The sequence below is a fragment of the Anser brachyrhynchus genome, assembly GCF_964034855.1.
Source record: "Anser brachyrhynchus genome assembly, chromosome: 2".
NCBI classification, from domain to species: domain Eukaryota; kingdom Metazoa; phylum Chordata; class Aves; order Anseriformes; family Anatidae; genus Anser; species Anser brachyrhynchus.
This window is the reverse complement of record NC_137695.1, coordinates 55,217,071-55,237,821: the sequence shown is the minus strand read 5'-3', so window position 1 is coordinate 55,237,821 and position 20,751 is coordinate 55,217,071.

The window sequence follows — 20,751 nt, the reverse complement described above, 5'->3', positions numbered from 1 at the left end:
CCCCCTCCAGTTTTAACTTTGTCTTTTCCCATTTTATAGTTTTGCATCTAAGTTCCTTTGACTCATGCAAACCACTGTGGTTGTATTGTTCCTGTATTCCATGTGCTCCTGAATTCTCCCATGTCTCTCTCTTGCCCAATGCAAGGACAAAGAACTTTCATTGCAGAGAAAAAAAGCTCAAAATCAGTTGACTTAAGGATACCAAGAGACTATAGCAGGCTAGGTTAAAAATGAACGTACTAAGCTAAAAGCAGCCCATGGCTTTTAGCTGTTTCAACTTAGATAAATTTCTAGCACGGTTAATGAGTTAGTGAACAAGTTTCGCAGAGAAATGAGGAAAGCAATTGGGATATGCTTTGAAGACATACAAACAAGCTCCTCACACCCCCATAATCCTAGAACTGCTAAAATCCATGACAGATCTGACTGCATAACTGCAGCCTGAGGCATTTACCAACCACTACTAGAGGACAAAAGCCAACAATACTTTAGTTACTTTATTACCAACTATGCCATCACAATTTCTAGGACATATTGTATATGTCCTATACTTACATTGTATATAAGTAACTCATTATTTCCTCTACTTGGTCAAACTACATTTGCCAGTTAGCAAATTTCACTTCAGCTTTCATTCAGCTTTTTCATTTGCTGAATGTATGTAACTAAACAAGCAGGCTGTGTGAAGAATGATTTTTCGTTCTCATGTAAGCTAAATTCAAAATTCTAAAGGGTAATTTCTAAATTCCAAATCAAGACAAAAAATACCATGCTAAAAAAATCCATTTAAAAAAAAAAATTATGTATGCATCCTGTGGGATGGGTCTCCCAAAGCATGGGTTTTTTTTTGTTTTGTTTTGTTTTTTTCAGCAGAAATAAATACTGTTTTTTGGTTTTAATTTCTTAATTCCAGATAGTATAGTCAATGCAAGTGAGAAGTCTCTTCAAAACTAAAAATTTAAAATGCTGAACTTTAGTTCAGAAAAAAAAATGTCTGAAGTCAGAACTGGAGTTATGAAATCAAAATTCCAGAGAAAATGAACTACTTTTATTAAGCAATTAATTTAAAAAATAACTGCGTCTGCAAAGAGGAGGACTTTGTTAAAGTTTTATCTTTTAGCTTTGTACAGAATATTTCATTTCTTCCCTTAAAATTTTAAGGGTAAAAAGACATTAAAAATCATCAGTTGTAGGGGACCTAATTTTTTTTTTTTTTGGGGGGGGGGGTGATTTTCTGCAACCAGCCTGTGTCTACAGGTAAAACAAAGAAATAATTCAGATTTTGAAATAATTCAAGATTCTTTTGCCCAACTGTTATAAACCATAGATATTAATTTTCTTGAGAAGTCATGCCATAATTATAGCAATGCCACTGAGATCTGAGAAGAAGTACAGCTGGTTGCAATTGTCCATACACATTCCATAATATGTGTATTCCTATAATACATTTACATACACATTTCATAATATGTACATTATATGTGTATAAATACATAATATGTACATACAATATTCCTGGCAGGCTTCATATTAGGGTGTCACATCTTGCATCCATTGTTCCCCCAAAAGCTCGTTGAAGTTTCATTGAAATGCAGAATGACCAGATTCTCAGAGTGTTTAGATATCTGGCTAAGTGCAAATAGTAAGAAACATATGGAAGTGAGTTTGTATTTCTTCATTCTGTTGTTATCAAAGATAGATAGGGGTCAACCACCTAAGACTTAATCCAATAGCTAATACAGAAAGTGTTTTTCCTGCATGCCTGTATTTAAACAAAGTGAAAAAAAATAAGGTAATAAAGCCACTGAGTTTGCAGAAAATAGCCTTGTTGCATCTCTTCTTCCCGTATCTTCTGAAGATACCTTTGGAATATAAGTAGTAAAACAATCATAGAAAAATATTTTTTTTTTTAAGGAAAAAATATATTTACATATTCATTGTTTTCTTCTCAAAAGTTCGCCAATTCATTTTTCTTATTGGCCATAAGTAGATACTTGTAAAACTTTACCACTTCTTAGTGGTTTAGAACTTCTGAAAACTGTATCACTTGTTAAGATTAAATTTTAATCATCCTGAATTTTGCATTGAACCTGTGTATTCTCATATCTGATTTCATGAAGTTGTCATACTACTGTAGTATCTTTCACACAGAAAACACGATTAAATTGAATTAATCAGTGTTTCCTCAAAACTGTGAAAATTCCAAATGACTCCAAATTATATATATATATATATATATATATATATATAAAATAATTAATTATTTTTCCAAATCCTTCAAGATCCATCCTTATGGAGCTTAAAAGTAGTTTTCAAATCTGTGTAGCCCTGTGAGCTGGAGAAAGGATGAGGAAAAGGAAGTTCAAAGGTGGGGATTTTTGCTAGTTCCTTATTCCTGAAGACCTCAATCACCCAACCATTAGCGTGTGTAAACATTTGTGTATATACTCATGAACTAGTGCTTCTACGAATACATCAAAGAGTAGATGATGCTAGCTAGCATTGTGTTCAGCAGTGTCAAGTAGAATCTAATTTACATGGTTTCATACATTCAGTGGTATGAAAAAATGCAGCTTTACTATTTTCTATAACGTGCCGTTTGGTAGTATACATACATTTCCAAACTCATAAACAGCTGCTTACAAAGGAGGAGGATAATCCATTTTGCATGTTCCTAGTGGATGACAAGAAGGCATAATGGATTTAGGAAGCAGCAGTATAAACTGAAGTCAGTAATTAGGATCAATTTCCTACAGAAAAGGGTGTACTGGCATAGACTAGATTGCCAGGGAAATGGAGGCTGCTGGAAGCCTTTAGAAACACATCAGCCCAACAACTGACAGAAGCAGGACCCTAGTATTCCTGCCTGGAGGCAGAATCTGACCTGCAGAGAGTAGCTTAATCTCTGCCACATTTTCTCCTACTGCAGATTGCACAACATGCTCCTTCAGGCAGTACTGGAAAGATGGGATATTAAGACTATTCCATCCCCAGAGAATTATCCTTGTCTTTGTGAGGAAAGACTAATCCAGTTCTCCCATTTCACCTATTCAGCAATGGACGGAAAAAGACAGAGTTTTGTTCCCCATAAATATATAAGCATGAGACATGCAGTTAGCCTATTGATGGGAGCATCCATAAAGGTGAGCAGGCTATAGCAGGAAAAATAATGACAGAAAATAGCTGCTAAAACTCTAACAGAAGAAAATTCTTAACAGCCTGAAAACTGCTAGCCTAGGAACTAGGCCCATGAAACAGGAGCATTGTTGAAAAGGCACAGCTGCCCTCTTTGAAGGTACCTTCTGAGTACCTGAGAATGAAAGATATCCTGAGGATACCATAAACAGGTAAAACCAAGGAAGAGCAGCAGTTTATCATCTGAAAAGGTGAAAATTCTTGTGGGGAGGAATTGATAGTACATTTTGAATACATATATACATGTGCATGTAAGTAATCAATCACAAGTATAATATATACATGTATATTTATACACTATATACATTTTCTGCTATGTTACTGATTGCTGCCATACTGTTGATACATTTATATGCTTGCTTTCCTGATAATAATTTGGAATAGCCTGATATATATTTGCTTTAATATTCATAGGAATATTAAGGAAATAAAGCCTCTGAATTTGTGTATACTACACAATACTGTGAACTCACTGCCATGACCTCTATACAACCTCAGGTTGGGTAGTCATTTAGGTCATGACAATTATGAATTTTAGTTAAATCATCATAAAACAGATTAGGTATCATTCATTATGTAGACATTGTTTATCGTTTGGTTTGACAAAGCCATCCACTTAACCTTCATCCCAAAGCTCTAAACCAAAAAGCAGCAGTTGAATGTCCTGTAGACAAAACATATTCCTGTCAGAGCATGCCAACACTTGGATTTTCCCTCACTGGAAAAGTAACCCTACTGATGATTTCTTCATGGCAGTACCTGTCCTATAAGCTGCCTTTAACATTTACTGAGCTCTTCTCTCCCGGCAGCTTTGAAATCAGAAAAGAGATTTTTGGTGCACTGGTGCTGAAAGTATGTATAGTAGAATTGAACAATACACTAGTCATTTGGGGATAAGAGTGTAAAGAATGATATCTGAGGGGAGAGTGTCAAGAGGATTGAGCCGGTCTCTTTTCAGTTGTGCCCAGCAAGAAGATGAGAGGCAATGGGCACAAACTAAAGCACAGGAGGTTCTGGCTGAATATGAGAGGGCACTTCTTTCCTGCGAGGGTGACAGAGCACTGGAACAGGTTGCCCAGAGTGGCTGTGGAGTCTACTTCTCTGGAAATATTCAAAACCCACCTGGATACCATCCTGCATAATGTGCTCTAGGTAATCCTGCTTGGCAGGGGCGTTGGACTAGACGGTTTTCAGAGGTCCCTTCCAACCTCGGCCATTCTGTGATTTTGAGATATTGCAGTCTGGAGACAAAAAGGTAAACACAGCAAAAGGGCATGGGAAGAGAACAAGCCAAAGGAAGAAAATATGACCTGTGTAATTTTCTCTTTCCTACCTTCTCACCCTTTTTTTATTCTTACATATACAGAGTGTTTACCAGAAAAGTGAAGGGTGGACATCTGGCCACCTACAGAAATCTAGCACAATATCTGTGCTACAATAAAGTTGTCCTTGCAGCCCACGTGACAGCAATTTTGGCTATTGTCTGTACTGTAATAGACATAAGCCCTCTGCTGATGTGTTTTAGGTTGAGATGAAATTCATTCCAGTGTGAAAAATAAAAAACAGACAACCAGAGGTTCAAGAACCCATCTGCCAATACTGAAGATACATCTAAACAAGACAATGACCTTCTGATTTATAAAAATGGCTATATAATGGTTCTTCCGTATAATAATTGGTTCTTCTGTTGGAACACTATTTTCAGCAGGTCACAGAATCTAATTGTGCAGATGCATGGTCATGCCAAATCTATATTGCAATACTGTCATCAATATCATTTACTCACAAACATTTTGTTGTTCACAAAGAGTTAAGATGTACAGCTAGGTGCTCCAGACCACACATACAGAGTATCAACAGAAAGATTCCTCTACTTGCTCCCAGAAACAGAAAGAGCAAAAACTAATTATAAAAGATTCATGTGAAACATGGTGATGATTTCAGAGAGGAAAAATTATATGAGATTATAACAGTTCACAAAAGAATGACGTCTATTTGCAGGAATACCTTAGATCATGACGAAAGAATCAGTGGTGTTTTCAGGTATTTGTCAGGCAAAACTAAAGCTGTCACTTTTGCCTTTCTAATACACAAAAACACAAATATCCCAAAGGCTTGAGTCTTAACCATAGAAAGTTTTAATAATAAATATCACACTTGTGTTCACCTATACAAAAGGTCAACTCTCAAAGGAAGCAAGTAAAAAGTACCTACTATAAGTGAAACAGTGTATAAAAACAATGGTAATCAAAAGATGTGAAAATTCATTGTTCCCTTTTTAATATCTTTTAGGTTTACTTTTATGAAGATTACAACATCACCTTGTGCTTATAAGCAACTCTTCTTAATTTGCAAGAAACTGTAAGCTGTTTTTGATCTCCTAAGCAAAACAAGAAGTGGCAAGCATTTAAGTACTCAGAGCCATATCTGCTCTTGCCTTTGTCCTCACATTTTTATATATATATATATATATTATTTTTTTTCCTAAGTGAAACCAGCAGCCTTTTCCATCCTAAATGCAAACTCCATGGTATTCTCTGGCAGGGAGAACAAGTTCATTAAAAGCTGTGCCACATTGCCTTCATAACATCCTTCTGGGCATGCCCTGTGGTCCAAGCTGGAATGGAAGTTAGAAGAAAATAAGGAGGGGAAGGAAGATATAATTGCTCCATGGCTGTGGTCATAGGGAATTGCTGTGAGAGGTTTTGTTCATAATACAGTTAGGAGAGAAGAAACATCAAAATTTACTTGAACAAATACAACACAAGTTGTTGCAAAATATTATTTGAAGAAGGTTTAATATGAAAGACCAAATCAAAATTTGGCACAGCAAACCCAGCCTTGTAATGTAAACACATAGTTATGTAAATCTGGAAGTTCTGTTTGGGTTTTTTTTTTTTTTTTTTTTTTTTTTTAAAGCAGTGAGGGGAGCCTGCATTTAAAGAGAGATTTCCATATTCCCATTGAGTCCTGTTTGATGAGGAAAATACAAGGCACAAAATTTTGAAAATAACATTGGCCCTTTTTGCCTTTATTTTGGTTTTCTTTTCAAACACAGAATGGGGGTCAGAAGCATTGCTAAACACACTGGAGTTTGTATAAAGTAACATTTATTCCTGCAACTTAAAAGCAAAGGGAAGCTGTTCATGGTAAAGTAGACCACTGCTCATCCTACTGCTGTACTTTCCCAACAAGTAGTTTTGTGTGGAAGGTAAACATTTAGAAGTTCTGAAGAAACACTGTGGTGTTTGCCCTTTTAAATCCTTAAATTAGCTCTTCGTAAGAAAAAAATATAGCTTGCCATACTTAAAGGCTTCCCAGAACACACTGAATCTCCTAAAGGCAGGAGAGAAAAGAGAGAGAATCATTCATTCCACTACATGATCTCTTCAGGGGTCTTTCTTCCATATATCTGGAACTTTCTTCGGGATAAGCTTAAGAAAATAATGGGATCATTTGAACTATGCACAGGAATATCAAAACCACATGTACAGCTGCAAGAAGTCCATGACCACTTCCCCCCAAAGTCATTGCGGTTTCCTCAAAACAATAGAGCTCTGAAAAACCCTACAAGCTCCAAGTTTGTATTATTAATATATTAATATTATTAATTATTATTGATATTAATCATGTTAATATTGTAATATTTGGCTATAAAGGATTCTGGATGATTCCCTGATGCTGCTGATGTCTGCTTATCAGTAGCATCAGGGAAGCATTCAGAATCCTTTATAGCCAAATATTATCATCACCTGAGGAAAGATTAGAAAGTTATCCCACAGTTCAATTAAAAAAATTAAGACAGCCTACTTTTCACAAGTCTTGTGAAAATTTGGTGCTGGTTTCTTTTGCCAGAGTACCAAGACCTCCTCCTAAAATGCTTACCAAAGCCATCATTTGATGTTTATGACTCATGAGACCCACATTCCTTCCTTTTCTAACACCTTTACAGTGCTTCTGCTAAAAGTGTTTGGGAGGAGTTACACACTGAACTGGTCTGGTTAAAAATTACCAGAAGAAGAGCTCATTTATTTATAACCCAATTAGATCCTTGATCTGCTTCACACATACCCTCACCCACAGCTGTGTGAAAGGCAACACAGGACTGGGAATGAGAGGCCAGAGGCAAGGGCTGCTAAAGCCAGTAGTGCTGTCAAACAAAACGTCTTTGGGAAATGCACTAGAGAATATCCCTTATAAGTTGAACACCATGAGAAGGGAGACATCTCTGGCACAGGGATCAGCCTCTAGACTGTGTTTGTTTTGCTACCAGAACTATTTGGTTCATCCCAAAGAGGGCCACGGAGCATCTCCACCCTTTACTGGAGGCAGGGAGGAACATGACTACTGAGGATAAGGAAAAGGCTGAGGTTCTTAATGCCTTCATTGCATCTGTCTTTACTAGCCAAACCACTTATCCTCAAGGTACTCAGCCTCCTGACCTGGAAGTCTGGGACGAGGAGCAGAAGAAACCCCCCACAGTTCAGGTGGAAACAGTTAGAGACCTGCTGCTCCACCTGGACTGTCACATGTCCATGGGGCCAGACAGGATCCACCTGAGGGTGCTGAGGGAGTTGGCAGATGTGATTGATGGGCCCCTTTCCATCATCTATCAGTGGTTGTGGTCATCTGGAGAGGTCCTGAATCACTGGAGACTTGGTAATGTCACACCCAACTATAAGAAGGGTTGTGAGGCGGACCTGGGGAACTACAGGCCTGTCAGCCTGACCTCAGTGCCAGGAAAGGTGATGGAACAGGTCATCTTGAATGCAATCACACACTATATGTGGGACAACCAGGGGATCAGGCCCGGCCACCATGGGTTCATGAAAGGCAAGTCCTGCCTGACCAACCTCATCTCCTTCTATGACCGGGTGACCTGCCTGGTGGATGAGGGAAAGGCTGTTGATGTAGTCTACCTAGACTTCAGCAAGGCCTTTGACAAGGTCTCCCACAGCATTCTCCTGGAGAAGCTAGCAGCCCATGGCTTGGACAGGTACACTGTTTGCTGGGTTAAAAACTGGCTGGATGGATGAGTCCAGAGAGTGGTGGTGAACGGAGTGAAATCTAGCTGACAAGCGATCACCAGTGGTGTTCCCCAGGAGTTGGTGTTGGGGTCCATCCACTTTAATATCTTTATTGATGATTTGGATGAGGGAATTGAGTGCACCCTCAGTAAATTTGCAGATGATACTAAGTTGGGGGGAAATGTTTATCTGCCAGAGGGTAGGAAGGCCCTGCAGAGGGACCTGGACAGGATGGCTCAGTGGACAGAGGCCAATGGGATGAGGTTCAACATGGCTAGGTACCAGGTCCTGCACTTTGGTCACAACAACTCCATGCAACGCTACAGGCTTGGGGCAGCGTGGCTAGAAAGCTGTGCGGAGGAAAAAGATCTTAGGGTGTTGGTCGATGTTCACCTGAACATGAGCTGGCAGTGTGCCCAGGTGGCCAAGAAGGCCAACAGTATCCTGGCTTGTATCAGAAATAGTGCAGCCAGCAGGACGAGGGAGATGATCGTCCCCCTGTACTCTGCTCTGGTGAGGCTGCACCTCAAGTACTGTGTTCAGTTTTGGGCCCCTCACTACAAGAAGGACATCGAGGCCCTGGAACCTGTCCAGAGAAGGGCTACAAAGCTGGTGAAGGGTCTGGAATGCAAGTCCTATGAGGGGCGGCTGAGGGAACTGGGGTTGTTCAGTCTGGAGAAGAGGAGGCTCAGGGGAGACCTTATTGCTCTCTACCACTACCTGAAAGGAAGGTGTGGGGAGCTGAGGGTCAGGCTCTTCTCGCAGATAACTAGCAATAGAACTAGAGGGAACGGCCTCATGTTTCACTAGGGGAGGTTCAGGTTGGAAATTAGGAGACATTTCTTCTCAGAAAGAGTAGTCGGGCATTGAAACGAGTTGCCCAGGGAAGTGGTGGTGTCACCATCCCTGGGGGTGTTTAAGGAAAGTTTGGACCTGATGCTTAGGGACATGGTTTAGTGTGTGACATTGGTGGTAGGGCGATGGTTGGACCAGATGATCTTGGAGGTCTTTTCCAAACCTATTTATTGTATGATTCTATAAAAGGTTAGCAAAAATGAAGAACAACATCTGTGCCCTGTGGATGATCAAGAGATGGAGACCCAGAAAACAAAGATACACTAAAATGGCATCATAGTTATGCCCCTTTCTTTTTGCACCATTGTCTATAGTCCTGTTGCCAGCTCTCAGACAGGTAGATGGCACATTGATAGAGGAGCACTCAGGTTTGTGCTCAGGGTTTGTCCTGAGTCTGGAACAACAGAGCTCCACTCGTGGACACAGGTGGCTCAATGAGGCAAATAAATGACACTCAATGTGATAATACTGAGTGGCTTGAAATCACATCTAAAAGGCAGAGATGTTTTTGTTACCTTCATTAGTTGTATGGATCAGCCCCCAGTTCTTGCTTTCAACAAATACATTTTAAAATCTTTTTCAATATTATATACCAGCTTAATGACCTCTTACTGGTAGAAGCCTGCATATTTGCCTGAGCTTTTTAGCCCTCTATAGACACTGAGATTTAACAATGGGATGTGTTTACGTTGTACTTGCTGTTGATTGAAGAGCAGCTCAGCTGAAATACAATACTTTGATTCAACCACCATATTGCAATTTTATGTATCATCCCAATGAAAGTGTCTAGATAGTGGTTTGACTTGGACAATGAGAGCTGACAGGCAATGCATCTTAGAGGTTCTTATGTGAAAAATAAACAGATTTTTCTGAAAGCTTCAAAATAATTACAAAGCATGGAATCCAGCCAAAGGAGTCTAAGATCCAGTTTTATTTTCACCTATGACTAATAAAACTGGGCAGGGGGCTATAATAAGATGAAGCAGACCAATTAAGATAGGTTTATAACAGGAACTATATACTATAAATATACTTATATACAAGTATATAACAAGGAAGAAAATGGACCTTATGTTTTGCCTTGGTGATGGGGCACATCCACCTCTCATTTTCAAATGAAATGTCTGCTTTGGGGTTTTGTAAGGGGTGCATCTTAAATTGCACTAGACATTTGTGTTTAGGCAGATGAACTGCTTCTAGAGTCTGCCAAAGTTCCATGTCATTCCTTACACCCCACTGTTGGGCTGAGCGGTAGATCTATTTGCCACATCTTTTTACAAAGCAGGCAGTTCCTGTTGTTAAGGGGGAAACTCTCCAAAATACAAGGAGATTTGTACTAATCAGGGAAAAGGTGTTTCAGCAGAAGTGTATGGGAAGTCTTGCTCAGCTCATGAGTGACTGAAACTAGTCTCTCTTTATCATGGGAATAACATTTCATAACAAATAAATAAATAAATAAAGCTCTTTCTGGGATTTGAACATCAAAAGAAAAAAAAATCTTAAGTTCTTAACCACATAGTCAGGAATTCAGCGTTCCAAAGACCAGATAAGAGTGATCAAGTGCTCCATACACACTAAATAAAAATAATTTAAGATCATATCTACATTGAAATATCAGTAAAATGAGATGGCAGCATTTTATAGTACACTCTAATTGAAACTTCTGAAGCTCTTTCACATTTTCATTTTCTTAACAAACGCTTTGTTTAATTTAAGGACCAAATTAAAAACTACTTTAAAAAAATAAATATATTTATGTCTACATTTATTTAGAAGCTAATTAATGTTTATGAGAAAGGAGCGTCATTTCCTCATTGTATAATATGTTGCATAGCACAGTCTTTCACTGGAACCTTTAAGTCTTTTTAAGATCTAAGAAAAAGAGTAATTATGAGAATAGATACTCTTACAAATTTATCCAGTCTACGTAGTTGCAGTGGGAGTCTTTGGGTATAATTGGGTATATCACTGTGATTCTGCACAGGTGAGAAGCTGAACTATTTCCACTAGTTCAAGTGCATTCTGTATCCTCACTGAGGGCAGCAGAATCTCAGTCTTACATTTTCTTGTTCAAAATTCTGAACACCTAAACTATACTTAAATTAGTAACTAGATATAGACTTTTGAAAAAATATTTCCTTGCCGCATTGAAAGCCTGTGCATTATGCCATACTCTTTTTTGGACTAGGATTAATTGGCTTTTTTTACTTAAACATATGGTAAAAATACTGACAATTTTGGCTAGAAATTACACATAAATCTTTCATCCAGTTACCTACAGAAAGAAACAGTATCAGGGTGGATAATCACTGTCTTCTTTATAAACCAAACTAAAGGTTTTAAAGCTATGCAGGCTACACTAAATGACAATCAGACATTTAGTGAAAAGCCATAAGTAGCTAATTACTGACAGGGCTTGATGGGTTTTCTCAACACTGCTGTCTTTTAAGAAAAATTAGACCACCAATCCAGATAGCACTCAAGCACTTGAAAGAATAACTGTACTATTTTAAGTACCAATGAATAGGAAGAACATTAAAGCTAATTAAGAAAAGGATGATAAAAAGTATTCAAATGAAGCTCCAAGCTTCTATACTATGAAACTGAAAGGGCTAACAACCAGGAATCTTGTGCAAAGAAAGCAGTGAAAACACCACCAGTGACCACACTGAAAACAGGATCATGCTCCAAATCTTGTACAATTTTTCCCATTTGTTTATTTCTACTGATGTCAGTGGTAAAGCAGAAATCTGATCAGAACTCTTAATCTCCTGCTTCCTCTTCTTGCATGTTAATTAGAAATAAAGTCAATTTCCATTTACATATTTTATGATACTTACCTTAGTTTTATTTTTCTTGCAGTGTAAACCAGGAATTCTTTCAGAAAATTAGAAAAGCATGTCCCATAGAGGTTAAGACCCAGCCAGCCTGGATGGAGTCAGATGAATCTAAGCTTTCAATACCTGTTTCCTATGTTTACTCAGCTAACAATGGTCAACAGAAAAACAAACAAACAAAACTGAGCTCAGGATTGGTACCATCTCTCTTGCACTAAAAGAAAATGGGCTTCTGTGACCATGTATCCTTGCCTTCCTCAAGGATTATCAGTCACCTAGTGCATGGCTGGGAAACTAGCGCCGCGGGGATTACCAAGGAGCACTAACTTGCTCTAACACACCTGCTGCTGAAGAAGAGGCTAGAGGCAAACAGATTTTCTTTGATTTCTTCATGCCACAGGACTGACTTTTAAAACATCTCAGAGCCCACTCCTGAGTGGTTATGAAATTTCCCTTGAATTTTCAGTATCCTAACATATCAAGAACATATTTTACATCTGGTAGGACTACTGGTACTGGAAGGAGGGCAGGTCAGAAGTCTTCTGCCAGATGATTTCCTGATAGAAAAAGTGTATTTGAGCTTTGCTGATTTTATCCAGTGCTGAGTAACTTAGAATGAATAACTTTGCTTTAGACTGATTTGACCTAAAGTGAAATATTTCTACTTAGCTACTGTTTTATTTCATGTTACTTTAATGTTAAGCTGTTTTTTTTTTTTATGTTGATGCATTGGCACACAGGAATTGTGCTTCAGCTACCCAATGCCTCAGTTCTCTTTTGTTGGGTTGGGCACTAATATCCAGAAAATATCTCCCATGAGCTGCAAGAAATTTACAGTAGGTTCACTCCCACCCAGCAAGTTTTACTGTCTGGATTTTCTAAGAAAACTGAAGGTCATAGCCAACTTGTTAGTCTTGTCCAAAATTCCGCACTGAGATTTTGTGGTTGGAAACTCATACTATAAATCTAACTGAGAAGGCAAGCTTCACAAATATTTTTCCTCCTTAACCCAGCAAACTATTAAAATTTTTCTCAAGTTAATTGTGCAGCAAAGCTTAAAAGTTTTCTTATACCAAAAATGTGTGCTCAAACTTCTCTGCTTTCATCTATTTTTCATTAATAATAGTTTCAGGACAATTTTTTCACAAGCATTTAGTACTGCTCTAACTTTGATTCAGATGAAGTCAACAGGGCTTTTACTAGTATCACAGTATCACAGATTTCTAGGTTGGAAGAGACCTCAAGATCATCGAGTCCAACCTCCGACCTAACACTAAGTACTCCACTAAACCATATCACCAAGCTCCACATCTAAACATCTTTTAAAGACCTCCAGGGATGGTGACTCCACCACCTCCCTGGGCAGCCCGTTCCAATTCTTAATAACCCTTTCGGTAAAGAAGTACTTCCTAACATCCAACCTAAAACTCCCCTGTCGCAACTTACGCCCATTCCCCCTCGTCCTGTCACCAGGCACGTGGGAGAACAGACCAACCCCCACCTCTTTACAGCCTCTTTACAGTAATTTCCACAACAGCAGAGTCATGCTAAAATGGAATATATTTGATCACTCCTCTGTTACAAAAATAAGCTATTAAGCTTTAAGAATCTGTCTAAAGAGTAGAAAGAGTTGAAAGCATCACATTTTCTAAATGGGACAGTTTGCTTTGAGCTTTTCAGTTGTTTTTCTTTTCTTCTTATAATGCCAGTAAAAACTGGTCCTCTCTCTTTCCAAGTTGCTGTTCAAACATCCTCTGGAAAATGAACACAGAGTCAGAAAAAAAATCTCTGGGCAATTATCCTGGCTACAGACAGCCACAATGAGAGCACGAGGGGTGTAATAGCTGGGACAAGCTCCTTAAGAACCAATTGAGAGAGTGACTGTATAATATTTTGCCAAACCATAAAGCAGCCCCACTTCCCCAGCACTTCTCAGTGGTCCCAAGAGACAGCATAACTTTTATGTGTCTTAAAGATTCCTATAGTCTCACAATACCTTTTTTGAATATCGCTACTGAACATTTCACTTTCCACTTTACAACGGTCTAGTAAATAACTCTCAGAAAAAAAGATTTAATTTTCTGTGGGCAAAGGTGACTTGGAATAATACCCTCAGCACCATCACGTTTTAGTTTCTCCAGCTGATATGTTGGTTTACTTTGCATTTAGAAAACCTCGGTGCTATCAAGAAAGGGAGAAAATCTTTTAAAACACCAAAAGCAAGACAGTAAAATAGAAGTAGTGCTAAAATCTCTAAAACAGTTTAAGCAGCTTTCATATGTCTTTTAGCCATTCAACAGACTCAGGGTACAAGGCTACACTCAGAAGAAAGCCTTTGGCTTATTATAGAGATGCACAGATTTCAGCAAATTTGCTGCAAACTTTTCCAAAGGTTCTTCCACTTGTTCTGATTGTTGAACAGCCTGTTCTCACCATTTGGCATCCCTGCACAGTTAATATATTGTCTGTCTAGTTCCATTATACAAGTTCCCGTCAGGTCATTTTCAAAATTTATAATGAGTATTTCAGGCTTTGAGATGTCATTTATTATTATTCATCAGTCATAAATATTCATTTGGAGAGAGTGTTGTATGCCATACAAGGTACTATTGCTAGAGTCCATGTCTGTTCACATTAAGAAAAATGAACTGAACGAATATTTTTTTTTTACCAATGTCACAGCTGTTTATAAATTCTACTGGAGGCAGGCAGACTAAGGAGAGGGATGAATGCTCAACAGAACAGCCTAAAATATCAAAGAGCCAAATTCGGATTAAACTCTTGGCCTTTTCTGTGCATCCCATGGTCAAGAAAGACAAAGGATACTGACCATTAAAAAATGTTCCATAAAGCAAAGAAAAGCACAATGCCTCATCCTATGCAGTTTAAACCATCTTATTGCACGTTAAAGGTTTGTATGCTATTGTACCACTTGTACACCGAGGCAAATCAATATTTTCCATGTCTTTTAAAGTTGTGAAAATCTGAAAGTTGAATCCAAATGTTACTGATCTGTTAGGAGAGTTATTGTTATTCTACAAAAACAATATGTAATGAAAACTTCTTGAAGTTTAATTTTTTTAACAGAAAAATTAAAACATACTCCCACTGAAACCACTAAAAGACATGAATCTAATTGAATCTTGGATTTTATTCAAGTAAAATTTTAACTTATTGGCTTATCTTTTGCTTATGGGATGTTGAGAAGAAGGCATTGCTTTTTTTGTTTTGTATTTAAATACCTCAGACATATCCCCTCACCCTTCTCAAGAACATCTGCCTCCTCTCTCTCTGTCTTCACAGGTAAGCTACTCTTTTGACGTGTTAGACTTACAGTTATCTGTCCAAAAACTGTTTTTAAATACTATAGGAGAACAGAATAAGAAATATTTGAGAGAAATTTGAAGTCAAAACATTGAAGCACAAAATATAAATGTACTTCCCAAACATCCTGCAAGTAAATGAAATAAAGTATTGAAGTGTGTTCTTGCTTCAAAACAAAATTATGAAACTATGGATTAAGCAGGGCACATACATACAACAATGGTGGGACCATTAATGTTCATCATCATCAAGCACGGTGCTTGAGAAGTTATAACGGAGAGCTGGAAAATTCACATAGGATTAGGTCTCCGAGAAGTGATACATCACATACTGTGCATGCATGTGTGCTGAAGTTCAAAGTGATTGCACTCATCTTTAAGGGAAATTATGCCTATGAAGCAGATTTAGTTTGTTCGTCCCTCAGAAGTCACTTAATACAACATTATAAAGTGTCTGTGGTGAGCAATGAGACTGATTGGGACAGGTGCTGGGTAGTTAAAGGTGGCTTTTAGCACTGGTACTCTGCTGCTTCTGCTGATGTGGGTTCTTGTATGAGGGTAGGTGTTAGTATGGGTAGTCCTCATCAGGATAGTGCGAACATTCAGCAAAAATCCCTTTATTATGTTGACTGTATATGTTGACTTGGTTTTAGAAAAATACAGTCATGCATCTGAAAGAGCAGTTATACTCTTTGGAAGTGGAGTGGCAAGACCACTGGAAAGGCCTTAGTTTAAAACAGACTCATTTGAAAAGTCTGCCTAGGCCAGTAACTAAATAAGTACTTGAAATGACCTGTTAGGCTGCCAAATACTGCCTTTCCAGCAGAGTAAAAATTATTTTAATGCCAAACACATGAAGGGTAAGAGGCAAGAGACAAGTTTGCAGTCCTGAATGCAAGCTCAAAAGACGTCCCTTAGTTCTGCTTGGCAGCAAGTAGGAATGATAGCTTTTTTTCTCACTAAACACCATCTGAAATGCTGAGAGCACAGAAAAGAACTCCCTCTTCATTTCTCCTTTGACCCTATGTAAAGCTGCCAAGCGCAATCTTCCAACCTTGCAAAGTACAGAACTACAGGTATAGTTATCATATTAAGTAAAAAGTAAAAACTCTCATTTAGAGCTTATGAAATGTGAATACAATAAGCCAAAACTAATAGGAGTGAAATATAATGGGATACAACCAAATCCCTTTGTATGTCTTTAATCAAAATGTATTTGTTACAAAAAAAAAAAAATCTTTATTAATATATGTAAAACTGTCTATAGACTGAAAGCATCATAGTTTCTCTCCAGACTACTCTCTAAATCAGAAAAGGAGTGAAGAAAATAGGATTGTGAATGTGAACTGCAAATGTGAATTTGAATGAAGTAAATTATATGCATGGATTGGAATATAATTAGATGAGATAGAGGAAATGATGCAGGAAAGAACAATCATTTCACGGAAGATGATCTAATACAGAAAGCGGATGAGAACCTTCTCCAAGAACACACAGGAAGTCTCTGGCAGAGCCAGCATATGAACCCACAGTATATAATTCTCAGCACTTTAACCACAGGCTCATTCTTAACCATTGAAGAATCTTTTCTCAAAGCTATTACATATGCCCCAGTTAACCCATAAACTTGCATGAAAGAGCATGGCTTGTATTTGCATTTCTTTCCCAATAAACTTGAATATGTTTCATTATTATGGCAGACACCAGAATGATAAAACCACCAGTGTGTAAGTTAAATCTTTTCCTCAATATCAGGCCTATGGAAGACAAAAGAATGCATACTTCTGTAAGATAAATGAATAAATAAATAAATAAAATTGTTTTTTTTCTGACTAGCAGACCCTGTAATTAAAACAGTCACAAGAAGCAGAAGGTCTCTCTTCTTTCAGAATAGAATTTTGTACAAATTCAATCAAAAAAAAAAAAGTATAAGCTATGCCAAATAGTTTTTCTGTGGCAAGTATCAAGACTTGTAGAATAATTTTTAGTAGAGAAAATACGTTAATTACATTTTCATTGTGCTAATCCTATGGGGAAAAAAATGAATATAGGGTGAAATAAAAAAGTATGGAGTATGTGAGAAATGTAGGAGGCAAGTGGTAAACCACATACCACTTGATACCTAGAAAATAATTTAACTTGCCTTAACACTATTCTGTGCTTGACTTGCAAAATTCCCTAGAAGACTTTTCAAACATACTCAGAAAGAGTTCTCTGGAAACAAACAAACAGATTTTCAATTCTACTTATTCTGTGTCTGTCATGAACCTGTTAATTAAGTAAAAGCAAGCAGATCTTTCCATTTCCTTACAGATATAGGTATGAAACAACTTAACCTGGCTGATACGTCAAGGCAAGGCAGAGTTAATTTTCATTTGGAAGGCAGCAGATTTAAAAGTATGTGTGTTTAGGGAAAGGGGGCTCTGCTTCAAAGTAACTGAGAAAGATGACACTACAACAGCTCTTGGCACTCTCAAAGAACATGTTCCATCTGATGGGAAGATGCTACTCACGTATCACATAAGAAAGTGAAAACAATGATAATCTAATTCAGCTTTGAAATTAGTTTTTAAATGTATTTTCCTTTCTCTGGTGTGTTAGGATTTAGTTTTGTTTTCTATTGTCCTTTCCAGAGTTATAATTTTGATAAAGTATTCTAACAAAAGCTGAATCTTCACTCCTGCACTGTATTCACACATTGTCTTTAGTAAGTCTGCATGTATCTATCCCTTCCTCATAAAACAAAATGCTTAGAAAAGTCTCAAGCTCATGAGTATAGGCCTGCAAGGATTTAAAGACACTTAATTACTTCAAAGTCAACCATTTATCATGACACTATTTCTTCTTGTTGTAACTTTTCTGGAGGGTGTGGTGGTTGTTTTGGCATTTTTTTCCTTCTTTTTTCTTTTTAACTTCTGTCTGTTCTGACTGCTCTCCATAAAAGGAGATCAATGAGTGCTATTTAAATAGCTTTGTAGTTCCTCATGGCTGACTAGCACTTCCAGAACTCCAGACTCTCTCGAAATATAATACTTTCCAAGTTTCATAACTGTTTTGTTTGGTTTAGCTCAGAATTTAAAAAGTCCTGAGAAGCAAGTCATCGAGCACAATGTTTCCTCCTCCCAGCTTTTGTACATTAAGGCTGATGGAAGAAATGTTTAGGTATTTGATTTAACTTCTATATTTCTCTTCTGTGATGATAATCAGTAAAAGCCTCCAAACAACAAATTCCTGATATCAGAAATGGTGTGGAACATTGTAGACTTTTTTTTTTTTTTTTTTGGCGGGGGGAGAGGGGGGGAGGCAATTACTTACTTTCCTGAGCTCTGCTAAAGGCATATTAAGCATCATCTACATGCTCATGTTGCAATCTCCTTCAACTCTCTTACTCAAAGCAAGTGGAAAATACCTTTTGTTCTTCTGCCTCGTGCCAGCTCTGCAGTATAACATCTAATGGGAACTGAGACAAAACTCAGTGTAAATGGGGGCTACGAATATAAGTCTGAGCACACACAGCTCTCAGCAGGGAAGTTACATGAAGATAAGCTGAGGACCAGTTCTGTTATACCACTTTATTAAATAAGGTGTTTCAGGGAAGAAATTTACTTATGAGGTGCACCACTACAAAATTAATCCAATTGTGGGGTTTTTTTTTGTCCTTCCTACATGGTCTTTATAACACTAAATATCAGAGATGTTTGGGATTGCTATCCAGAATCAAACCACCTAAATAACATGGGAAATCTTGCAGTCCTACTTAGGACCAGCCAATACATTGTCATGTGTGACAATGTCATCATCAATGTTTGAAAACTGCAGCCACATGGACTTCTTTGACAACTTCTGTGGCAAACTTCTATCTAGCATGAGATAACCAGCTGGACAACAGCAAGTCCTGAAGAACAGCAACTCCTCCTTACTATTCCTCCAATACTCATGTTCCATGCAATATTCATCAACATTTTCCCAAACTTGAAAATTAGATTGGTATCCCTTAATTTAATAAAACTCATATCTTCCTCTGGTACTGGTACAAGCACAGGAAAAACAACTTGTTCTTTTAGTCCATTCTCCTATTACAACGTAAACATTGTCTTCTCCTCCATATATCTATATCATTATCCATCAACTGGTCTTCACAGTCCTTTCCAAATTCCTTTCACATTAAATGAAAGCAGAAACATTTCTCAACCCTGAAAACTGAAACTTTGCCTTAACAAAACAGTCCTTTTATTACCTGAGGCTTCTAATTTATGTCTTTGGGCCATTACATGTGACCTTTGGGGAACTGCAATGCATAGTTTATACCTCTATTAGTGGCCAGTTGAAAAGCTGACATTCTCCCAGAGTCTTTGCACATATTTATTGACCAAGTGTTGCCATATATTAAAGTGTTCTTATTCTATTGCCATCTGTTGCGACATTGTTTAGGGCCTTTGAGCAATTAAATACTACTCCACACAATGTTTGGTCATGCAAAGAAGCACGTTTTTTTCTACATGTTATGAAAGTCTCTTTCAATTGTATTTTGTTCTGTATCTTTTGCCATGCAACCTAATGCCTGTGGAAAGGAACTTACACTTTTTGTGTAGAGCAGGAAGTTACTGGGGGAAAAAAAAAAAGATAAAAATTGCAGAATTATTGACTGAGAGCATTCTTTTGTACTACATGTACTTAAAATTACTATACAAACTTTGGGAAATGCATTTCTTCCATGGAAGCTTTGCAGAGTGATCTAGATACATTGGAGTATGGATGATCATCAAAGACATGAAAATCAACAACAGCAAATGCCAGACTGTGCATGTGAAAGTATGTAATTCCAGACAGTTACAGACTGGGAGATGAGAGGCTAGAGAGCAGCTCACAGAAAGGGATCTAAGGTTGCTGATTGACAGTAGGCTCAGCATGTCAGCAGTATGTTCTGGCAAGCACGAGGGCAAACCACATTTTGGGGTGCATTAAACACAGCATAGCCAGCCAGTCAAAAGAGAAGATGCTTTCACTATATTTAGCATTGCTCCAGCCTCACTTTGGATATTGTGTGCAGTTCTGGGCTCCACAATACAAAAGGGATATTTAGATACTTCCAGAGAAAGGCAACAAAGCTGGTAAACGGGCTGGAAGGCATGTGCTATCAGAAGAGGCTGAGGACACTTGGGTTGTCTAGTTTGGAGGAAAGGAGACTAAGTGGCAACCTCATTGCTCCCTAAAACTTCCTGAGGAGGAGAAAGGGAGAGTGAGGTGCCCAATCTCTTCTCCTTGGTAATCAATGATAAGATGTGTGGGAATGGCACAAAGCACATTTGTCTGTTGTGTTGACACTTTTCATGCCATTTTGATAACTGTTATTTTCAAAGAATAACACTTGAAAGAAAGCACTTAAGAAAAGCAATCAAATCTGTCACATCCTCGCAAGCCAGCAGTCTGAGGTACCCCAGGCTGACAGCACTGAGGGAACGTCTCTGCTGTGCACCATTCTTGGCCAGAGTACTGCATGAGATTAAACACAGG